We start from the raw sequence: 20,276 nt of genomic DNA, 5'->3' as shown, positions 1-20,276 counted from the left end.
AGTATATAGGAGAATATACACTTGATTCAATAAGCTAAAAATGTGCAAATAATGAAATTATCTGGCAATATCTGTCATGGACTGTTATCAAGGTCACAGTCACTAACAGGGGCTTATCAGGTGTATAAATACATACATACCATGTATATATTCATAAATTACAAGATTAAAAAGGACACCAGGCAGTATGGCATCCATACCAAGAGACACCTTCTGTGCAAAGGTAAAAATGGAACTGAAATGCTGAAAGTGAAAGCTCTAAGAGGGATAAAAGTCATTATTGCTGTACCTCTTCTTTGTATGGCAAATGACTTGAGTTTTGAAGTATTAACCAAAAAAATTTCTTGTGTAATGTCCTGGAGAGATAAACAGCAGGACCAGGCTTCTCAACAGTCAAGACTCTAACTTGGGTAAGCACAGGGGAGAAAAAATAGATTATTATTAAGGTTTTATTGACTTTATCAAGTCAATTAAAATAAAAAGAGAGAAGACTTTTGTTTGCTTCTGCCCCTCTGCCTTTTCTTTTTATTTCTAGGCTGAAGTCTCAACACTTTTCCATGTTTTATTCAATCTTTTCTTTTGAAATTGTGTTTTGGGTGTGGGATAGGGATGAACTTCATTATATATTGATCATTATGGAGAGATAGTCTGACTGACACTCTGAAATCATAGACTGAAACCCAAGATCTTGTCAGTCTGTAGATATCCCAATCAGCATTTTCCAACATACTGAGAGAACAAATTGTCTAGAAAAGAGGTAGATTGTATCTTGCAGCTTTCAAATCAGGTGCATGTTTTACTGAAACTACATAATTGACATAGGCTCTCTGCAAATGATAAGTAGTTAAAATCCTTAGATTATAGCATGCAGACAATCTAATACTCACCTCTGCCCTTAAAATCTGTTGTCAAGAGTCTTTGACTTGTAGGTCAACCGCTAATCTTTATTAGAGTTCTCAACAGACTGCAATTTCATTTTAATTGTTTATTTTCTCTCCCTGTGCACATTATATTGATACATTGCTTTAAATTATTTTCCTGATTGTGAAATTCATAATTTCACAGAATGGATAGAACTGTTCTTGAGACTTACCATTGCACTATGAGTCCTTTTCATATATTGATAACTTGTCTGGCATAATTCTGATGGAAGGAGGTTGTTTTCTGACCTTTTCTTTGTATTCAGTCCTGCTCATGGATGATTTTTTTTTTTCTTGCATCACAGTAATGTCTGCAGGCTAGTAAATATCCTTGAGCTTACTGGTTATTAACTAATGCCTTCACAGACATCCTATTGTTTTTGTATTTATATAGTATTAGCATGTTTCTTTCCTTCCACTTCATTACAGATCATATTTATACAAATGCTGGATGGCTGCCAGGTCTTTTCTTCCGTATGTACAGAAATGACAGAAAGATCTGTGTAGGTCTTTACAGATGGGAATGGTCAGATCACATGAAACCAATTGTGAAGACCATATTGGAAATCTAAGTCAGATGATTCTTGCAATGGCAATATTTTGCTTACTAGAAAAGAGTCTCAACTTCACCCTTAGTAAAGTGCATTTGATTGTTTGGCAGGACTGCAAGGACTGTGGAGGCATTCACAACTTTAAGCTGAACTTCAGGTATAGGCTTGAGGTCTGGTGACAGGCAGGAGAAAAGGCTGCAGTGGGCAGTGCATTGCTGATTATGGGAATATTGTATACTACAGAATACCTCACATATTATTGGTTTATACCTACATTTTACTACTAAATATAGCTAGGAAGACCACAGATAAAAAGCAGGCCAGAGGAAAATGGCATTTAAGGTCGCTATCTTTCTTTTCTCCCACCCATTATGCCCTACAATCAGGATGTAGTAAGGCATTTCTCTAGCAAAATAGGATGTCTTGAAAAAAACTTAAAACACCCAACCAACCCCGTGCAAAATTTCTGTGATCCTTTCTATGTATTTATATCTCAAAGATTTCACTTTCCTATAAAATCTCAAGTTAGCTGTCCTCCCACTCTGCTGGGGAGTGAAGTGTGTCAAGCGAAGCATCTCTAAGCCCCAGAAGAAAATGCTATCTTTGTAAGCTTCTCTGAAAGGCATCCTCCTGATAGGATAGCTCCCTTTCATCCTCTCACTTAGTCTGCAGCAGTTTTCCCACCCAGTCTGCCCCTTTTCATGTTTTATTTTCTCAAGACTTTCCCATTTTCATCCTTAACCTATGAGCACTTTTTCCAGATGTGCGGCAAATGCTGCCTTTTCAGAACACAGTTTTGAAAACAAAAACATTCCAATGGCTAATTTCTCTCAGAACATTGATGTCTTTGTGTGAGTAGATACCAGATGAGTTCAGAAGCTTGGGGGAGCCTCTCCTTTCAGCCTTCCTGGTAATATGAGTCAAAACTCTACACACTCAGCATGAAAAGGAAACCTGCTTCCTCTAGCACCGGATGGGGCAGAAAAATATCTGCAGCTGAGCTGATGTTATTCCTTATGGTGGTTTAGTTGTTTATTTTGAGATTTTGCTATTTCTTGATTTGGTAGAGTCATTCTGTAATTATTACAAGGTGTGCAATGCTTTGAATTTCTCTTAATGAAATGCTTGAAGCTGATTTCAGCGACAGATTACAAACTTGAAGACAGAGCTGGGTCCTTTGATTTGACCTGTCTTCTCTGATGGGAAGACATGACCCCTATAAATAAAGTAGTACCTATTGAGGCTACTGGAGATCATGGCCCATGTTTATGGAGCTACAGTGCTTTTTGAAAAGCTACTTTTTATCTACAGTGAAAGAGGTTGGGAAGATTAAGGCACTGAGAAGAATGGATGAACAGTAAGATGAGACCACTAGTTCAGAGATGCCTTGGGACAAAAGCTTCTAATAAAAACACTTGAGTGTTAGGAATTTCTCCTGAAACTCTCAACATGCTGGAGAAAATGTAGACTCAAATGAAATTAAAGAATCCTAAATTATTGATTGTTTTGCTGTACGTGGATCTGCTTTTTTGGATATTTTAGTTAACTTTTGCTTTGAGGCTGTTGACTTTCCCTGAAAGCTCATCTAAGCCCCTCTTTTAGTCAAACAGCTCAAATATTTTCAGATTACTTCTTAGAACTTTTTGGAGAGAGCCTGAAATGGCTTTTGGCTGTGTTAACACACATCCAGGAAATATCCAATAGCTCAAACCAAGCCCAGTGCAGCTGCTGTAGAGGAGATATTCATAATCTTAAACATCTTGGAAAGACACATGCTGTATTAATGGATCATGACAGCTAAAAACAAGGTCCTTTCCGGTCTCTGTCATTACTCAGACTTAACACTCCTTGAATAATGTCAAGAATTATTTGTGAGTAATTTAGTTCACAACTGACTCAAATACTTGCTGAATACATTCTTTCTCCTTGTGATCCATCCTAGCAGAGACATAAAGAAAATGTAGAGAACCTTTCAAATAGTTTTTTCTAAATGCATATGAAAACTGCTGGTTTCTAAGAAATGTTTTAAAAATAACAGGACAAACATATTAAGTAGCACACATATCTTCACAGTTTTTTATCCCAAACTTAATATTTTGACAAAATGCAATTGAGTTTCCCATCCATTCATTCTTTGATCTCAAGTCTGACATTGACAATAAATTGCAGGCCTATTGTAGGTAGAGGAATAGGATGAAATCTAAGGAAAATACACTGTATTCCTATAAATTGTCAACTATTAATGAGAGAATAATTTTCTTGTATCCAGAAAGAAGCAATAATTGTATTAATCCCATTGTTCTATGTTATGCACAAGCTTGTACAGTGCTTGTTTTTTTTAAATTTAATTTATATTATCTAAAATGTTTTTCCTCATAGGTGCATAAGAAACAGCATATTAATTTTTCTTTGACTATACACTTAAATTTATGAAACAGCATAAATGTATGCATGTCCCTCAGATTTTTAGTGTGAACCTGAGGGCTCCCTTTTATCCTCAGATATTTTGGGGTGACTGTTAATACTGCTCATGAGTTACATGCAGGAAATACTTCAACAGTGACAGTAAGTGTGAGGGACATTTGATTAGATAGATTGATTGGGTTAAACGACTCAAGTTTGTCTTGTCAATGATAAACTTTGCTTCATTCTCTCTCCACAGAAGAGAGACAGATTTATAGTATGTACACTATCAGATCAATACGCATTAAAGACAGTCAGCTAAAAAAAAGAGTAAGAAAGAATTTGTGTAATTGGCTCACTAAGGACTACAAATGAAATTATGGCAAGTTGAGGTTTCACTGGTGTAAATTATCCACTGTCTTACAGATTATTAAGCATAAATGGAAGGATAATCGAATGTCATTACAGGATCACTTGCAGAATTTTAAAGTCTTTCCCAGAATGATTTTCCTGGCATCTATTGAAGAGATGTTCAAGTAGTGCTTGTTCTTTAAAAAATCCACCACTGGAGTTACTTCGGAAAAAAGGTTTCAATTAAGGATGTTTTCATTTCTAGTCATGTTTGTCATGTCTTGTCTGAGTAATTAAAACTGGTTTATTTTCCCCTTTTACTCAATTGGACTATTTATTGTCTTTTAAAAGATTAAAGTGTGGCTTGCTGGTTTAATATTCTTTAAAAGTGTTTCTTGAATAAAGTATGTATTTTATCAGTGTTTTCACATCCTAGAAGAAATCTATTCTGACTTCCTGGGATTTCCTCAAAGTCAACAGAGAGGCAAGCATTCCCCTTATTTTATCTCCATTTATGAGAAATGTGGTTAATCAGGGATAAGCAGGATCAGTTTTTGGAAGAATTATTAGAATGTGCTGCGAGGTCACAGACATTAATCTATGGGTTGATAGATTTTGTCTGGATTTCCTCTTCAGATGAGTTGTGAAGTAAGGGGATGCTGCTTTGGCAAAAAAGGCTTGTTAGAGTCTTATAGTTTATAAATTTTTTCTGGTTTAATAGCTTGTAACCAGTAAGAAGCCTCCTTTCTTGCGTGTTTTGAGCAACAATTCCTCCTTCCTGAGAAATGAGAGGGATGTGATTGTGAATCAAAGTGACCTGGCAGGGCCATATGAGCATTGATTCTAGCAGGTTTTGTGAACAGTTCCTTCCTTACACACCATCTTTCCATATGAGAACTGCAAAGCTGATTATGACCTTTCTGCACTAAAAACATAAACCCAGCTAATGTGGTTGTGGGTTCTTTGGGATCCTTGAGTAACTGCCTGCTTCTCTAGCTCAGCCTTGATGCTCTCTGTGCCTTCACTTACTCTAATTTCATTCATTGCAAGCAAGGTTGAATTTGTTTGATAATAGAATAGGGTATCTCCAGAGTTTTCAGCAGGCTTTCTGTTTCCTGAGAAAAAAGTCAAGGGAACTGCCTTCTCCAGTTCCCAGGGTGGCTGATATTGGGTCAACCTAAAGATCAGGATTAGTAAAGTGGAGTTGGAGCACATGTGGAAAGCAGCCTGTCAAAACTGATTGGATCATTTTTACTTTTTCCATGACGCAAACCCAGAAACTGTAGGGAATGTTCCATTGCTATAAAAATTAATTATCTACTACCCCTACCACTAAACAGTGTCCTCTAAGGCCTAAAATATTTTATCTAACTATTATGCCAATTTAATCTTAAATTGACTTCTGAATTAAAGATGATGTGCTTTCTTTAGCTGTAATAATGAATACATTTTCACAGCAAGGTTCAAACGTTGTCTGCTCCATTGACAGCACATAGCATTAAAACCAAACTTCTTCAATACTTGATTTTATACTTGAAAAATAAAAATGTTTGTCTTAAAGGAGAATATTTTTGGTCAGGTAATAAATATTTCAGATGTTAAGCCAAAACTCCATCTGGAATTATCTGAGAATTAATGTCTGTGATTTTTTAAAAGATATTTTTTAGCCTTTTTTTGGCAAGAACAGATGTGATAATAGAACTGAGAATGCTATAGCCAGATTGCACCTGGGGGAGGGGAGGAGTGATTTGGTTTCTATGTTGCTGCTGCTGTGAATGCTGACATCCCCAAAATCTCATGAGGTAGTTTTAAGTTTGAGGGCTGCAATTAAGATTAAAATCTAGTTCATCAACACAATTTAGTCCTAAAGGCAGTCTCTAAGCCAGAACAGACCCAAGGGATGTTTCATCCTAGCTGTGCTTTTATGACAGGGGAGGTAGAGAATAACTGTCTGGGCAATAAAACATTCTGTACAACTGACACTGTTATTACTGCTGAAAGTGGCTTAATGTAAAGGCAAGGTAGATGTCACTGTTACATGATACTTGCTCTGACCCATAGTGACCAAGACCAGGTCCCTATTAAGAAACTGGGACTCAAATTAGAATTTTGTCTGTTCAGTCTGGTTGGATGAGCCATATATATTAAGGGTTTCTTAATACTTTCTTATTATTTTTCTTCTTTTTTTTTTTTGTCAATAAATAAAGTAATTTATACTTACTTATTAAGTGATGGATTTAATTTTAGGAATTGTAAGAAAAACAGCAATTTCCAGTCTTCTTCTGGAAAATATTTGGGTTTAGAGAGTAGGCTTTCTCTGACAAGTCTGAAACTTTTTTTTTTTTTAAACTGTTTTACATGGAAAAATCAAGGTGAAAACAATCAGCCACTAAATATAAGACTGAAAACCTTTGGGCATGTGCAAGGTCAACAGAATAAAGTAAAAAATAATATGAACAAAGCTGTAGTTTGGAAAGTGCAAGGGCAAACTTCAAGGATTAGGCTTTCAGCCATTAGTGCCTATGAGCTCATTGCTTGAGTGATTGCTAGCCCAGCTGAAGAGAGCCAAGGAAACAGTTCAGGACATAACCTACAGAACTGGAATTAGAAGGAGGGTGTAATCTGTTATTTGTTTACATGGTGGGTGAAGCAAGAAGTGAAGCATTTGAACTGCACAAAGAAATGCCTCCTCAGGTCTCTGCTAGCCCCTTTTGTCCATGATGATATAGTGCTAAAAATACTCTAAGATATATCAAAAGCAAATGCAAATGAAAACTTCTTTTAGATAAATGTGAGAAAACAAGGGGGCTAATTAAAAAGAAACAAACAAACAAAACCCAAAACAACAAAAAAGTACCTTAAAACCCCAACACCAAACAACCCATCCAAACATAGCACAGAACCACTAAAACAGCTACACAAAAACCTCCTGGGGTATTGAAACTATGTGGTCTGGGAACTTTGAAAGACAAGATTATGAGAAGAGAGGTTAATATATTTGTGGGGGAAATCAGAGGACTCAAATAGATTCAGAGAAGCAGATCTTGCAGCAGACCTCAAATAGACCTCAGTGATGACCTTGCAGGAAGAGGGTGAAGGCATCTGCTATTGTTGGCTTTCTATTTCGTATTTGCAGAAAAAATCCTTCTTTCATTTAAGAAGAGAAATCTACAATACTTAAAAGATATTCTTTATTTATAATTACTCTGCTCAATAAGGATTATATCTTGATTATTAAAACATCCAGTAATTCTTTTAGTGCTGAATTAGAACTGGAAGAAATTTCCCAAAGTAAAACATTTCTGGGCATGTGTTTCACTGGCAGTTTTTACTGACATACTATTATTAAACAGGTACAGCACAGAACTACTGAGTGTACTCTGTATTTTGTTATCAAGGGGAGGTTTGGAAATGGTATCTGGAGACCCTTACTACACATAAATATCATGTGCTTGAGGCACTTGATATGAATTTTTGATCACTAAGATACTTGGAGAAAAATATTTTTCTTTTATATGAGGGAAATAATATAAATTGCATATACTTATAAATAAATATAGGAAATATACTCGACTTCTGTTCAAAGAAAGGCCTGATTCACATTGCAGTTAATACTCCAAATGTCCCCCAAGGCCAGTCAAGTTCTGAGTCTTTATTTTTGCAATGTGCCAGAGGTCAGACTGATCCTAAATTAAATTTTTTTTCTCCTTTGTCCTCTTTTTGCATCAGGGTTATGTATAAATCAAAGCATAGATAATGTAGTCTACTGCATAAATTTTATTAATTGTATTATATTGGTTTACTTCTGTGTTTGAGAATAACCAAATCCCATTCTTCAAGATATTGCTTGATCACTTCTTATCACAAAACAGTCATCGTATCCTGGCTTCCTGGAAAGGATTTTACAAGTGTCTTTCGATTTCATCTATCTGGTAAACTTCATTCGGTAGAGTAATGGATTAGAAAGCCTGTGTTTGTAAAATTTGTTCAATATAAAAAACTACAACCCTGAGCATGTGAATGCCTGGTCAGTGGCAGTCTTAGACATGGACAGACAGGGCTATCAATGTTATTTAGGAGGTTCTTTAAGAGGTAAGGAAATGTACTGAATTAAAGTAGGAAGTCTAACAGCGTTATTTCCAGTTGAAATGCATTCAGTCCATTTCACAGGGCAAATCAATACCCCAAAAATAAGTATTGTTTTTGATAAAAGAAACCCCACTTCAGATTCTTAAGAAATATACAATTGATATTGACAGTGAGGTGCTTCCTACTTGGAATTCCTAAGTAAGAGCAGCAGGATGACATACAGGCTATAGACTAGGGAGCAGTATGTGAGAAAATCACAAATGGTGAAGTTGTCCGTCTAGGGTATACCATTTGTCAGTAAGAGTATGTCTTAGATTTATATCATTCTTTTTATGATGACTATAACTTTGATTATGAAACTTACTTACCCTTTTATGTAGTATTCAATTTCTTTTTGTATAAAATTAGCACTAAATTGGCAAGGCTATGAAAGATCCTGCAATACTGAATTATTTACTGACAAATGCTGTAGTTTCATTCCTGTAAATATCTGCAAAAGTTGTTTTTTATTATTATTTGATATTTGATAATAACAAATACATAGCCTATTTCAAGAATGTACCCTAGTAATGTTTTGGCACTCTGAATTCAAGAGTTTAATTATATATTGTACTCATGCTGACATCTGTTGTAGAGGTTTTGTTATGTTTTTGCTGCTTTAAATTTTCGCAGGAATGACTTTGTGAAACAAATACATTTGTGATACAGGAAAAGAAAAAATAAAGTGGGAGAGACCAGGAGCAATTACAAAAGTTACAGCACCAGCCTTAAAATCTTGTCTCAGCTCAGTTTCAATATATTCTGCTTCTTGAAGTTGAAACTAAGAGATTTTTCTTAAGGCTTGTACAATGCCTGAAAGTCCTTCTTATAAGACTGAGTACTGAAGAGAAATTTTGCAGCTTAGAGGAAGACAGATCTATCTTCATAATATTGCAGAAATGGCTATCTCCTAATCAGGTGAGAAATCCTATTTAGTTATTTTCTCTAGCTGTTATTAGCTCTATCTTATTTAAAAATAGTCTTGCACAGATGCTTATCCAGAGCAGCTCTGATGGCCTCATATAACTCTGATGCTGCAGCTGAGCTTGTTTGGCAAGGGAATTGTTCCAGCTGGTTAATTCCTACCCATTGGTAGGTTTTTGTCATTGGATGACACTCCTGATGTGCATTGACAAATTTTACTGTAGAGCAATCCCATTCCTTACAGGACAGCAAGTGAGCTGGGACTTCTTCCTCAAATATGTGCTTGTATTTATTTGTACAAATTTGGACTTCACATTTTAATGCCTCCTCCTGGAGGAGTAGTTTGACGAGATCTCTGTTTCATTGCTCAGGAAATTCCCCCCCAGTCTTTATGGACTTGCCAAATGAGCCAGTCTCAGCTGGTACACATAAATGGGGTCTCCCCACCTCCGCTTGGGTGAGCACCCTGCTGTTGCCCAGACACATGTGGAAGGGAAACAATTGCTTGCTACTGTTGATGCAACAAAGGTGCACATCATGCAACCAGTGCTTGTTTTGTATATGCCCTGTGTGCATAGTAGGAGGAATTGGGAGTGCCTTACTCAAGTTTCGCCAGCAATCAGAAAATCTTCCCTATATCAGAAACAAGGCAACTTCAGTGTGTCAAGGTCTGATTATCATCCCCCCGATTGCAAAAATAGATTTTCACTGGCTCTATTTTTTCAGGGCTATTACATGGCTCTGAACCAAGTACTAGCAAAGGGCTACACTATTCTCCATGTAAGACAAAAATATTTAATTTAGGTTCTGAATTATAAAGTTGGTGTTGTTATCTCAATGAGTCCCTGCAGTGGAGACCACATTCATTACACCACGACACTGTCATCCTGTCATCCCTTTCAGATCATCCTTCCTGAAAATCTAACTACAAAAGCATCTTTTCTTTCAGTCCCTTTGAAGGAGTGATTTTTTATCTGCTGCTCTTGTTGATACTTTTCTTCAATTGTTATAAGAATCTCAGTCCTATGGTGAAGGATTATAATAAATTAATAGATTTTTGAAGTTAATAGCTGCCTGTTAGTCATGAAACTATAATCAACAGTGATCATCCTAACTTGTATTTAATTGGAACATATCTAAAAAAATAAAGGCAGCTCACTGCAGCACCCACTCCAAACATAAAAAAAAAAAAAACAAAGAAAACCCTACACCTTATTACTACTTTCAGTATGTATCTTCAAGTTAATAACTTTATTTTGCTTATCAGTGATTAGTCATTAAGTATTTTTATCTCAAAGTCCTTAAACACACATAATAAGACACATTCTTTTTGATAGTGAAAAAAGTTTAACCTCTCCATGCATCCCCTCATTGCATTTTTTTTAGCCTTTTCTCTTCTTTCTCAAAGTCACGTATAAATAGTAGATTTTTTGTAGATTAAAATCAGTCTTCCTAATTCTGTTATTGGGGAAAAATATTCAGTCTAACTTCCCTTGACTGTTCTACTTACATTGTCCAGGATTTCTTTACATCTTTTAGTAGCAATATGATGATTTGAGACATGTATCTACATCATTTACTTGTCTAGACAGCTGTGTGGAAAGCAGAAGAATCATACCATAAGGAATTGAGTCATGTACAGAGCTGGAAAAGATTAGGACTGTGCTTATGAATGTTGCTGTAATAAAAATAATGCTTAGTAAGTCTTCCAAAATCTGCAACCTTGCAAAAAAAAGTAGCAAGTTTTTGTTTCATAATTTTCCACTTAATGAGCCCTTTCTGCGTCTCTTAAAGGTTTTAATAGGTTAAATAAATTTTCAAACTTTATTTCTTAAAACAGCCATTCTGCCTTTGTTTCCAATTCCAACCAAGTACCAAGTATTGAGGTTATAATCCGCTTTCTTAGCTGTTTTTTTGTTCACTGGACTTCTTTTGACACAAGCAAGAAGTTAGAAAAAAACCTTCTCATTACTATTAAGAGGTTCAAAAGCACAAACCATATTGCAGAAAATTTCTGGATCTAAGAGTATTTTGGGAGACATGTAAAAATGTTTGTGATTCAGGTGTCTGTGTCCTTCAAAGACATTAAAAACCCAGACTGACTAGCTAGTAGGTGTTGCTTAGTCACAAAATCCTACATGTAGTAATCATAGCTCTAGGCTATTATTACACTTACATTTTCATTAGTGCTATAAACTCCCCTGCACAACAGGATTTCAAGGCAAAATACATCTTGCAGAGAAATTAAAAAGGAAAATGTTCACTGATGTGTCAAAGTTGGAGAGTTTATAATACCATGATGATCCTTAAAAAATATAGAGTGAAATAGTCCAGAAAGAGGGTGGGATTTTTTTATCTGGAGCTCCTATATCAGTTAAAATTGGGCATCATATTTGACTTTAGTCCTTCGTCTCCACAAATTCTGTGAGATTTGACACCAACATTGTCTAGGTGAAAATTATTTTTCCTGATGAAATCAGCATGAACATTTATATTCTGGCTTTCTAGAAGACTAATGATTCAAAAAGTATTATTCTCTACTAAAATATTTGAATTTTATTTTTATGCAATTATCAACCCTTTTCTGTGATCATGTGTGTCCTATACAGAGATGCTCAGGCCCAAACAAAGATTTTTGTGTCCTAAAATACATCTGAAGGATGTCACAGAAAGATTATGGGTTTTATGGATTCCCAAGCCTGAATAGTTCCATAGATGTACGTGGCCTAATGTATTTCTGACAAGCAATACAGAAATTTACATATATTTCAAAATGGTCTTTTTTTAAGTCAATATTTAAACTTATGAAATTCAAAATGCATGAAACATTGGTATTATCTTACAAGTCTGAGTCATTGGATTAAAATTCATTTAACAGATTGAGTAAGAAGCACAAAACTATCAGGGATGTGGTTCCATAAAAAGCTGAATCTCCTGAGCCCTTTTTAAAATAGGTTTGATTTTCACCTTGTCATGATCTTGGTGGGCATGCTCAATATTGTTCAGAGTTGTTCAGACTTATGGAAAAAAGGTCTATCACCCTGGCAATGGTAGAATTTTTCTTGAGGAGGAAATAAAACAACTAACATTTTCTTTCCAACTGGACTTTCCTGAACCTAATTTTATTTTGTATTCTGTATGAGCAATCAAAAAATCAAACAGGTCTTGGCTCCCAAAAAAGTGAGATATAGATTCAAAATCATAAAATGTCTTTGCCTGCTATTCACATTCCTAAGCTTTAGTTAGCATATGCTTGATTGAATTAAAGAACCTAAAATGGTGGAAAGCACAAGTAAATCCTATAGCTCTGGAATTGTGAAACAGTTCTAGTTCAACAAATATTAGAAAACTGGAACTGTGATGGACATAGCAAATGCTGAGCTACAATTATTTTGAAGATACCTAAAGCTCTGAGGTTAAAAAGGATTCAAACATAAATTTACAAGGAAAGCACAATGGTGAGTTGCTAATTGCTCCCCTAACATGGCAATGTGCAACTTTTGGGAAATTTTAGGACTTTGACCAGAATGGGAACAAAGACTGACACTGGGCCACAAAAAAGCCCATGGGATTCTTAACAGGATATGGGATATTTTGCTTGAAAATTGCTGGATGAAAGTCAGTATATGTCCTTTGTAACTGGCTGTCATATCAGGCAGTGGTAATTATGTAACTACTGTGCAGGATATTAATTGCTGCCTTTCAATTAAATACATTCCCAGTGAGTGGACAAGGGTAACAACTGGTGAGGTTTTTTAGACCTTGCATCTTAGGACCTCCTGGCTCATTAAACCCATTGTCATATTTCTGTAGGTCATTTGTATTTTAATATTTATTTCTTAAACAAATGAAATTCAAAATAATTTCTTTTTTTTTTTTGGGATCAACTAAAGAGGCACTATTATTGAAGACTAGTTGGGCAGGGAGATCATGATGCAGCGTTTTTTGTCCCTGAGATCAGCACAGGTGGTTAGAGCATGGTGCTAATAAAACCCAAGTTCTGGGCTTTATCCTTGTATGGGCCATTCACTTAAACATTGGATTCAATGGTCCTTGTGGGTCCTTTTCAACTCTGAATATTCTGTGATCTTTCAGTCACATAAAAAATAAGTTCTTTATAAACCGCTGCTTTCTCTACCAGCTAAAATTTTTATTTGAATAACTCTTAAACCTGCATAAGATTTAACTAGTTTGCTCTACTTATATATATCAAAAAATATTTTCCTCAAAACTCTTGTATTTTTGTATTTATCAAAAATCTTTTAATCTTCTATATTTTTTCATTCTTTCAATAATCTCAGGCATTTAGTTAGTCTTTCTGAAAACTGGTGATTGCAATCTTGTGTTTCAGAGGAGATCTTAATGTTTTATGTTTCCTTATTGAAAATATTGTTTGCTATGGATTTTTTTTTGAGCTCAACCTGGAAATGGCTTGCAGTCAGTCTCTAATTCACTGTTTTCACTGTTTTTCTTAAGTTTCTTCTGTGTTGTGATTTCAATTCTAACTTTCAGTTTTATTGTAGACAGTCTTGAGAAAGCCTAGTACTGAAATTGGAAGTATATGCCTAAGTGACAATTTTTTTTGACAGATGTTTTATTACCCTAGGTTGCTGATTGGTGATCTTCTTTCATTCATTCATATAATCCTGTGACTGACTTCATTATAAACTCATCCACAAAACTATTTCAGTATCATAACCAATGTATTTATCTAAGAAGAATTCAGACATCATTATATATAGTGAAGCATATATATAACCATGTAAGTGAGTTTATATGAATATAAAATGTAATATAACTGTCTTTCATCTACATTCTCAACTGTAAGCTCCCTTGTCATTTTATGGCTTTAGATTACAACTTGGGTAATACACTTTGCATGTAACTGTGGCTTTCCATCTACTGCACATTTTTTAGAGTAATGTTGTAAGTTATTTAACTCATTTTCCCAGTACATTTTGACTGGTGAACTGGAAGAGCACAATGCCAGCTTTGTCACATGATAAAATAGCTAATACTGTATTTTAGATGTAAATATGCATAGGGATAATAAAGATATGTTAATTGATATGATGATTTTTCTTTCTGGCCATGATTGAGAGTACGTTATCCTAACCTATTAAAAGCTTTTCTCACTGAATTTGAAAATAAACTTTAATCCTATTTGGTGAAGAGAACTCCAAAACATATACAGTGATAAATAATGTAAGGGTTATAATAAAAGCAAAGGTCTGTGACACAGTCTTGATCTACTGGTGACTTATATACTGAAAAAAACATTATAGAGTTGCCAGATGTAGGATCCTTCTTACAGGAACAAAAGAACCAGATTATGTTTTCAGAATTCAGAATCTTTTATGGAAAAAATTGCTCAAGTCTATGCAGAATGGAAGATACTTATACTGCAGTAAATCTTTCTATAGCTTACATGGTATCTGTGTGATAGCTTCCTTGAATACCTGGAGATAAATCAAAAGAATTTGTTAGAAAAAAGCAGACAAGTATGGCAAAACAGTGACCTTGAAACTTCATCTTCTCAAAGATGGTCTGGATGATTAATATAAGAATTGTATTATTATACGTGTAATAAGAATATCTTAACAATAATTTCTTATTATCCACCTTCTGTATGGAAAGCTTTTTCCAAAGGTAATGGAATAGATCAGAAATCAGTGATTTGCTAATTTCCAGCAGGAAGACCAAAAATGGAACTTCCAGACTCCTGCATGCTGGTATGGAATGAGACAGGATCTACGTTCAGCATGCTGTCGTTTTGGTCATTAAGAATGCAGAAAATAACAAATTCAGTTTGAATTTGTTATTGTTATTTTGTCTTGAACTAATGCTAATATATGAAGAAAAAACATATTACAGGACATATACACATACACATGCACACATATAGTGAGTATTGCTTAGTGTGGCAGAAACAAAAGAAACTGCAATTTCAAAATAGTATTGCTTTTTATTTAGTGAGAAAATAACAAAGTATATTTAAGAAAGGTATTAGGCATGTGTATGTGCAACAGTAGGCAGGTACAAAGAAACTCTCTGTGCTCCTGGAAACTCAGTTAAAAGGTGATTGAACCATGAAGTTTCATCCCCCCAAAAGAGGGGGAACAGACTGATCATTTCAAGAATGTGGAAAAGCAAGCTGGAAGGTGGCACCTAGCCAGAGGCTGTAAAAGAATTTCTTGTAACCAATCAGCTGAACATGTGCTTAAGGCCAGAAAGGCAAAGAAAATCTGATGCTCAAAGTCTTATAGACAAAAAAAAAAAGATATATTTTTGATAGGAACGACAACATGCAGCTTGCTAACCACTATAGTAAGGAGAAAGTTGAGGCTCAGATTTTTTTCCTTTTTTTAGATCTCTATGGCTACTTTATTCAAAACAAAAGATTCAATTTAATTTCATAAATAACCTCTCACTGACTAGTCAAGTGTTTGATATATCTGAAAATAATTCACTTATCTGAAGCAAAATATGAACTTTGTACCTCAATATCAGATTGCTCTTTGTGTCTGATGGGGCCCCTTTCAGTACTGCCACTATGCAGTCATTTACACCGTGAGAAGCAGCACACTAAAACGATGGTTCCCTTTACATCCATATCACAATCAACATTTGTATGGATGACTGCTTAGAATTCAAGGGAAGTAAGAACTGGGGCACGAACCAGCCTTTTTGCTCTGCTCATCTGAATAAGTTGCTTCCCTCAAGGCTACAGAAATGTTGAAGATTTTAAGTGTTCACTCAGAACAGAAGTTCTGTAGGCTGCATGGGGGCAGAAACTACCAAGGAGTGTTTCGTATCAAATTTACACCCAACAGAGTGAGGATGAGTAATTGTTAGGTGAGAAGTTGCTATAGCTTTGTGTTAGCAGTTCTGAGTTCAGCTACAAGATATTATCTAAGACCCAATGGAGATCTGACTAGGTGACTCAGAAAATTAGTAATGGCTTATACAATCATTTCTAGGTCAACAGTTTGTATATACTGAACTTTATTCTGGTAAATCATCACTAGCTGATGACTCTTCTGTGGTCTCTAAGTTGTTATTCTATATTTGTTTTAGTGAATGGACTACTTAAAATAACTGCCATGGCAGGCTGCTTTGGCATAGCTGCTCATTGCTGCAGTAGAAACAGAGACCTGACTGGAATGAAGGATAGAGCTGCTCTGTCAGCCCTAGAAGCAGCTCTTTCAAAGCAGAAATGAGGTGATGCAGTGTAACATGGAAAAGGTAGAACAGAGAAATTTAAAACCATCTGCAACAACTGATATTCCCTATGAAAATCTTAAATTCACCAGGTTTCCCCTGAACTGAACTTGGTATCTTGTGTAAGTGAAATCCCTAAAGACACCAAGACCCAGAATCACCCTTGCAAGATGCCTTGTCCTCTCTGTTGGCTACTGGAAGAATGAAGGCTTTTTATGGTTCAAGACTTTTAATAAAGTCTTGGATGGAAAAAATTTGAAGAATCATAGTTTCCTTTAGTTGCTTATCTCCATATTTCTTTCAATGCTTTTTTACTTTCTCTCCAAGAATTGGGCACTTCATTTCTAACCAGAATTCTCTTGTATTCAGCTTGCAATCCTTAGCTAAGATAGTGTTTTCCTAAAAGTTTGTATAAGCCTTTATTGTCAAGTACAGCCTCTGAAGGTTACTATATATCATAGGCCCACCTATGAGAACCACCCACTTCTACTTACACATTATATATGGACTTGACATTTCAGAAATTTTATTTCTGCTTCTTTATTTACACTTAGAATTTCCATGCAAAGGGTTAAACTAAAAGAATCAGATAAGCAATTTCTCTCATTTAGATTACCTCTAGATGTATCTTCTGCCCACAAAACAGGCTCAGTCCAATGTTTTCTGAAGACTAAGGGTTTTTTTCATAACATATTAATTATACATATTTTAAATCAGGTTTTGACATGACTGCAGGAAATCATGTTTTCTACACTCTTTACAGTAGCTTCCATGTATTTTTCATTCCAGTGATTTCTTTTTCCTTTCAGTAGGGCTCAAAGAGGACCTTTGCAATCTCATGAACACACTGTTTACTAAATCATTAATACAAAACGTGTTTCAAAAACACAATGAGTTTTGCAAAACACATTTTCAGAGGGAATAGGGAGACAGCATTTTCTTCAAAACTTTTTAGTAAGAAATTCAGAAGGTGGTTCTAAATGGGAACAACTGCACAGGGCAAACAGATGTCAAAAATCAAGACTTTTATATGCCACTTCAAAATAACTTAGGAGCAATAACTTCACCCCCCATGATCTTCCTCTAACAGAAGAATTCCTGCTGATTTCTTCCCTTTGGAGATTAGTATTGATCCCACCCTTACCCCCACTCTCTTTGAAAATGAAGAAACTTTTGATTCTCAAGAAGAGCTCATTACAAAGCACTAATGTGACTGATTAATTTGTCCAGATACAGGTGCAAAAGGGGAAAAAAAAAAAAAGCAGTTGGGTAAACATGAAAACTCAAGAAACAGGTTGACAGTTCAGTTTGTAATAGGAAAAATTCAAAGAGTAAGGAAAGTAAAGACAGTGTAAACCTGTTTCCCTTATCTTACACCTGTGGAAGAGCTGTATTTATTTCCCTGATTTCACCTTGAGCTGTAAAATGGATTTGGGATGATTTTAAATAATGTTTTTCAGTTGTTAGGTACCTTCAGTTATATTAAATCATGTAGAAAGGTGTAAAGATGTTATTGAAGGGGACCTTTTATACTATTACTGCTCAAGAAATTATGTCTTTGAAGTTTTTGAGACACTTTACTGTATTTCTGTGATAACAGGTGTTTGGATCATCTTAGCAGCAAAAGCTGGGTTTTGTACACATTACAGGGCATGTGTGTTCTAAATAGGTGTGTGTGTGTGTTTTAATAGTGATCAGTGTTTGAAACTGAAATAATTTTTATAAGGGACAGATAACATATAGGTAATACTATTTAACTGAATCAATGGAGTAGGAAGTAATGGGAAAGTCTGATTTTCACTCCTTGTAGTATTTCTGATATTGGCTTTTCTCATACAGATAGCTTAGGGAAAATGTCCAAAGACCACTTACCTTGGCAAAAACCCTCAACTGAAGTTATAGATTAAAGTTCTGATGGCACTAGAAAGGGCCAGCTCAAAACCAGTTTATCACCTGACTCTTACTCCATACTTTGCCATGATTTAGGTAATGGGTTCATGAGCAACTGCTACAGGAATGAATTTGATTAATCACTTCATCAGCATTGGTGATCCAATTACTTTTAGGTGCTACTTACAGGAATTGGAAGACAAAATTTTGCCCACTTTTGAAATGTAATTCACAGTGGCCTTTGGGCAGCATTATGTTTGAATTGCATCTAAATGCAGGAAGCGAAGCAAAACCACTGAGTTTGTAATTCCTCTGTCTCAGCAAAAGTATAAATTTAAATACAAATATAAATGCATTCCTAACTAATGATGCCTTGGTTAATTTGAGCTGCAATGAGGATGACAAATTTTAATGAATGGTATGATTTTCCTCTCTCAAAATGTATTATTCAAACCACTTTATTTTTCATTGTTCACTAAGCAGTACTGGAATTAAAGAAACTATAAACATCTTCCAGCTTTCACAAGATTTTTTTACAGGCAGAATATTTGAACTTTGCTTGCTTTTTTCCAGCCTGCTTTTAAGAGTCTTAATGGATAGAAATTAGGCAAATTTGCTCCAAAAACTATTCTATATTTGAGTTGAAGCAACCTGAACATGTTTCTTTTCCTTTCTTCTCAATTTTTGTCCTACTAATATTAGTTTTCCAGACATCAAAGTGGTAAGTAGTGTAGACTGTAAATTCTTTGACATAGGCTAAATAGTTGAAAGAATTCTTTTCTCAGCACACAGACCTTTACCCTAATAGAAGTATGGAAGTATTGCAGAATGCCATATTTCAGTCTTCTTATGTCACCCCTTTGTCAATCTGTACAGTGGAAATTCCCTGTGCAAGAGCCTTGTTAGTACAATACTTAAGAGATCACGCTTTAAGAAGGGTTTATTACTACTTTTGTCATGTATTTAATTTTGTTGATTGTGTTAAGTGTTTCTTGCTTGCAACTCTGCTTCATCAGTTGCCTTTTGTTAGACCAGTTACTAGAATTGGAAGAGTCTGAAAACTTTGGGTTTGTATTTGACTGCAATGTTAGACCATTAAGTCAACAAGAGTTTCCCTCCTAAAACTTGTGGAGGAGTTTTACACTCTACACATGAGAAGTCCCTGTGTCACTCTTTGTGGCTTCCGTGAACCCCTCGTCCCTGGAAATTTATCTATCATGTCTGACATAGAAAGTAGCATATGGAATAAAATGGATGCATATCTCCAGAAACAAAAAAAAACCAACAAAAAGCCTCCAAATCCCAACAAAAAGCGGGCAATAATTGGAATATATGCAAAATATATTTATTTTCCCTTATTATTTTGCACACACATGCTAAGGTTTGCTGACATCAGTCAAATTCCTTAGGACTAATTTAAACAGCTAAGAAATGATCAGACAAGATCTACACTGCTGTTACAAGAATATTGTTCATATGTTTTTGTTTAGACAGATCTTTTTAGTCCTGAGGTGCCAAAGTCATTGGCAAAATAGTCCATTGCACCCTTTTCCACCTACCATCTACAATTTGTGAGCAATGCTGAGATCCTTCATGGAATAATGAGATCTTTAATTTCACTACACACCTGAAATGCAGGTCAGTGCAATAGGTGACTGGCTGCAATGTGTATACAAGGTATGAATTATGTTTTCTTTTGCACTTTTGTGAAGATGTCGAAACAATTTCAACCTGAAAAAACCCAGAACCTAAACCAAACTGCACCCACAACTCTTTGACTTTTAACCAAAATTGCACTTGCAATTTTGACTTCTTTATGAATCACTTAGTGTTTTTGAGGCTTTGTGTGCCTCTGTTCATAGCACAGGCCATTTCATACTAGCACTCC

This window comes from Serinus canaria, chromosome 5, assembly GCF_022539315.1.
Source record: "Serinus canaria isolate serCan28SL12 chromosome 5, serCan2020, whole genome shotgun sequence".
Taxonomy (NCBI): Eukaryota; Metazoa; Chordata; class Aves; order Passeriformes; family Fringillidae; genus Serinus; species Serinus canaria.
Note: the sequence above shows the minus strand (reverse complement) of the source record.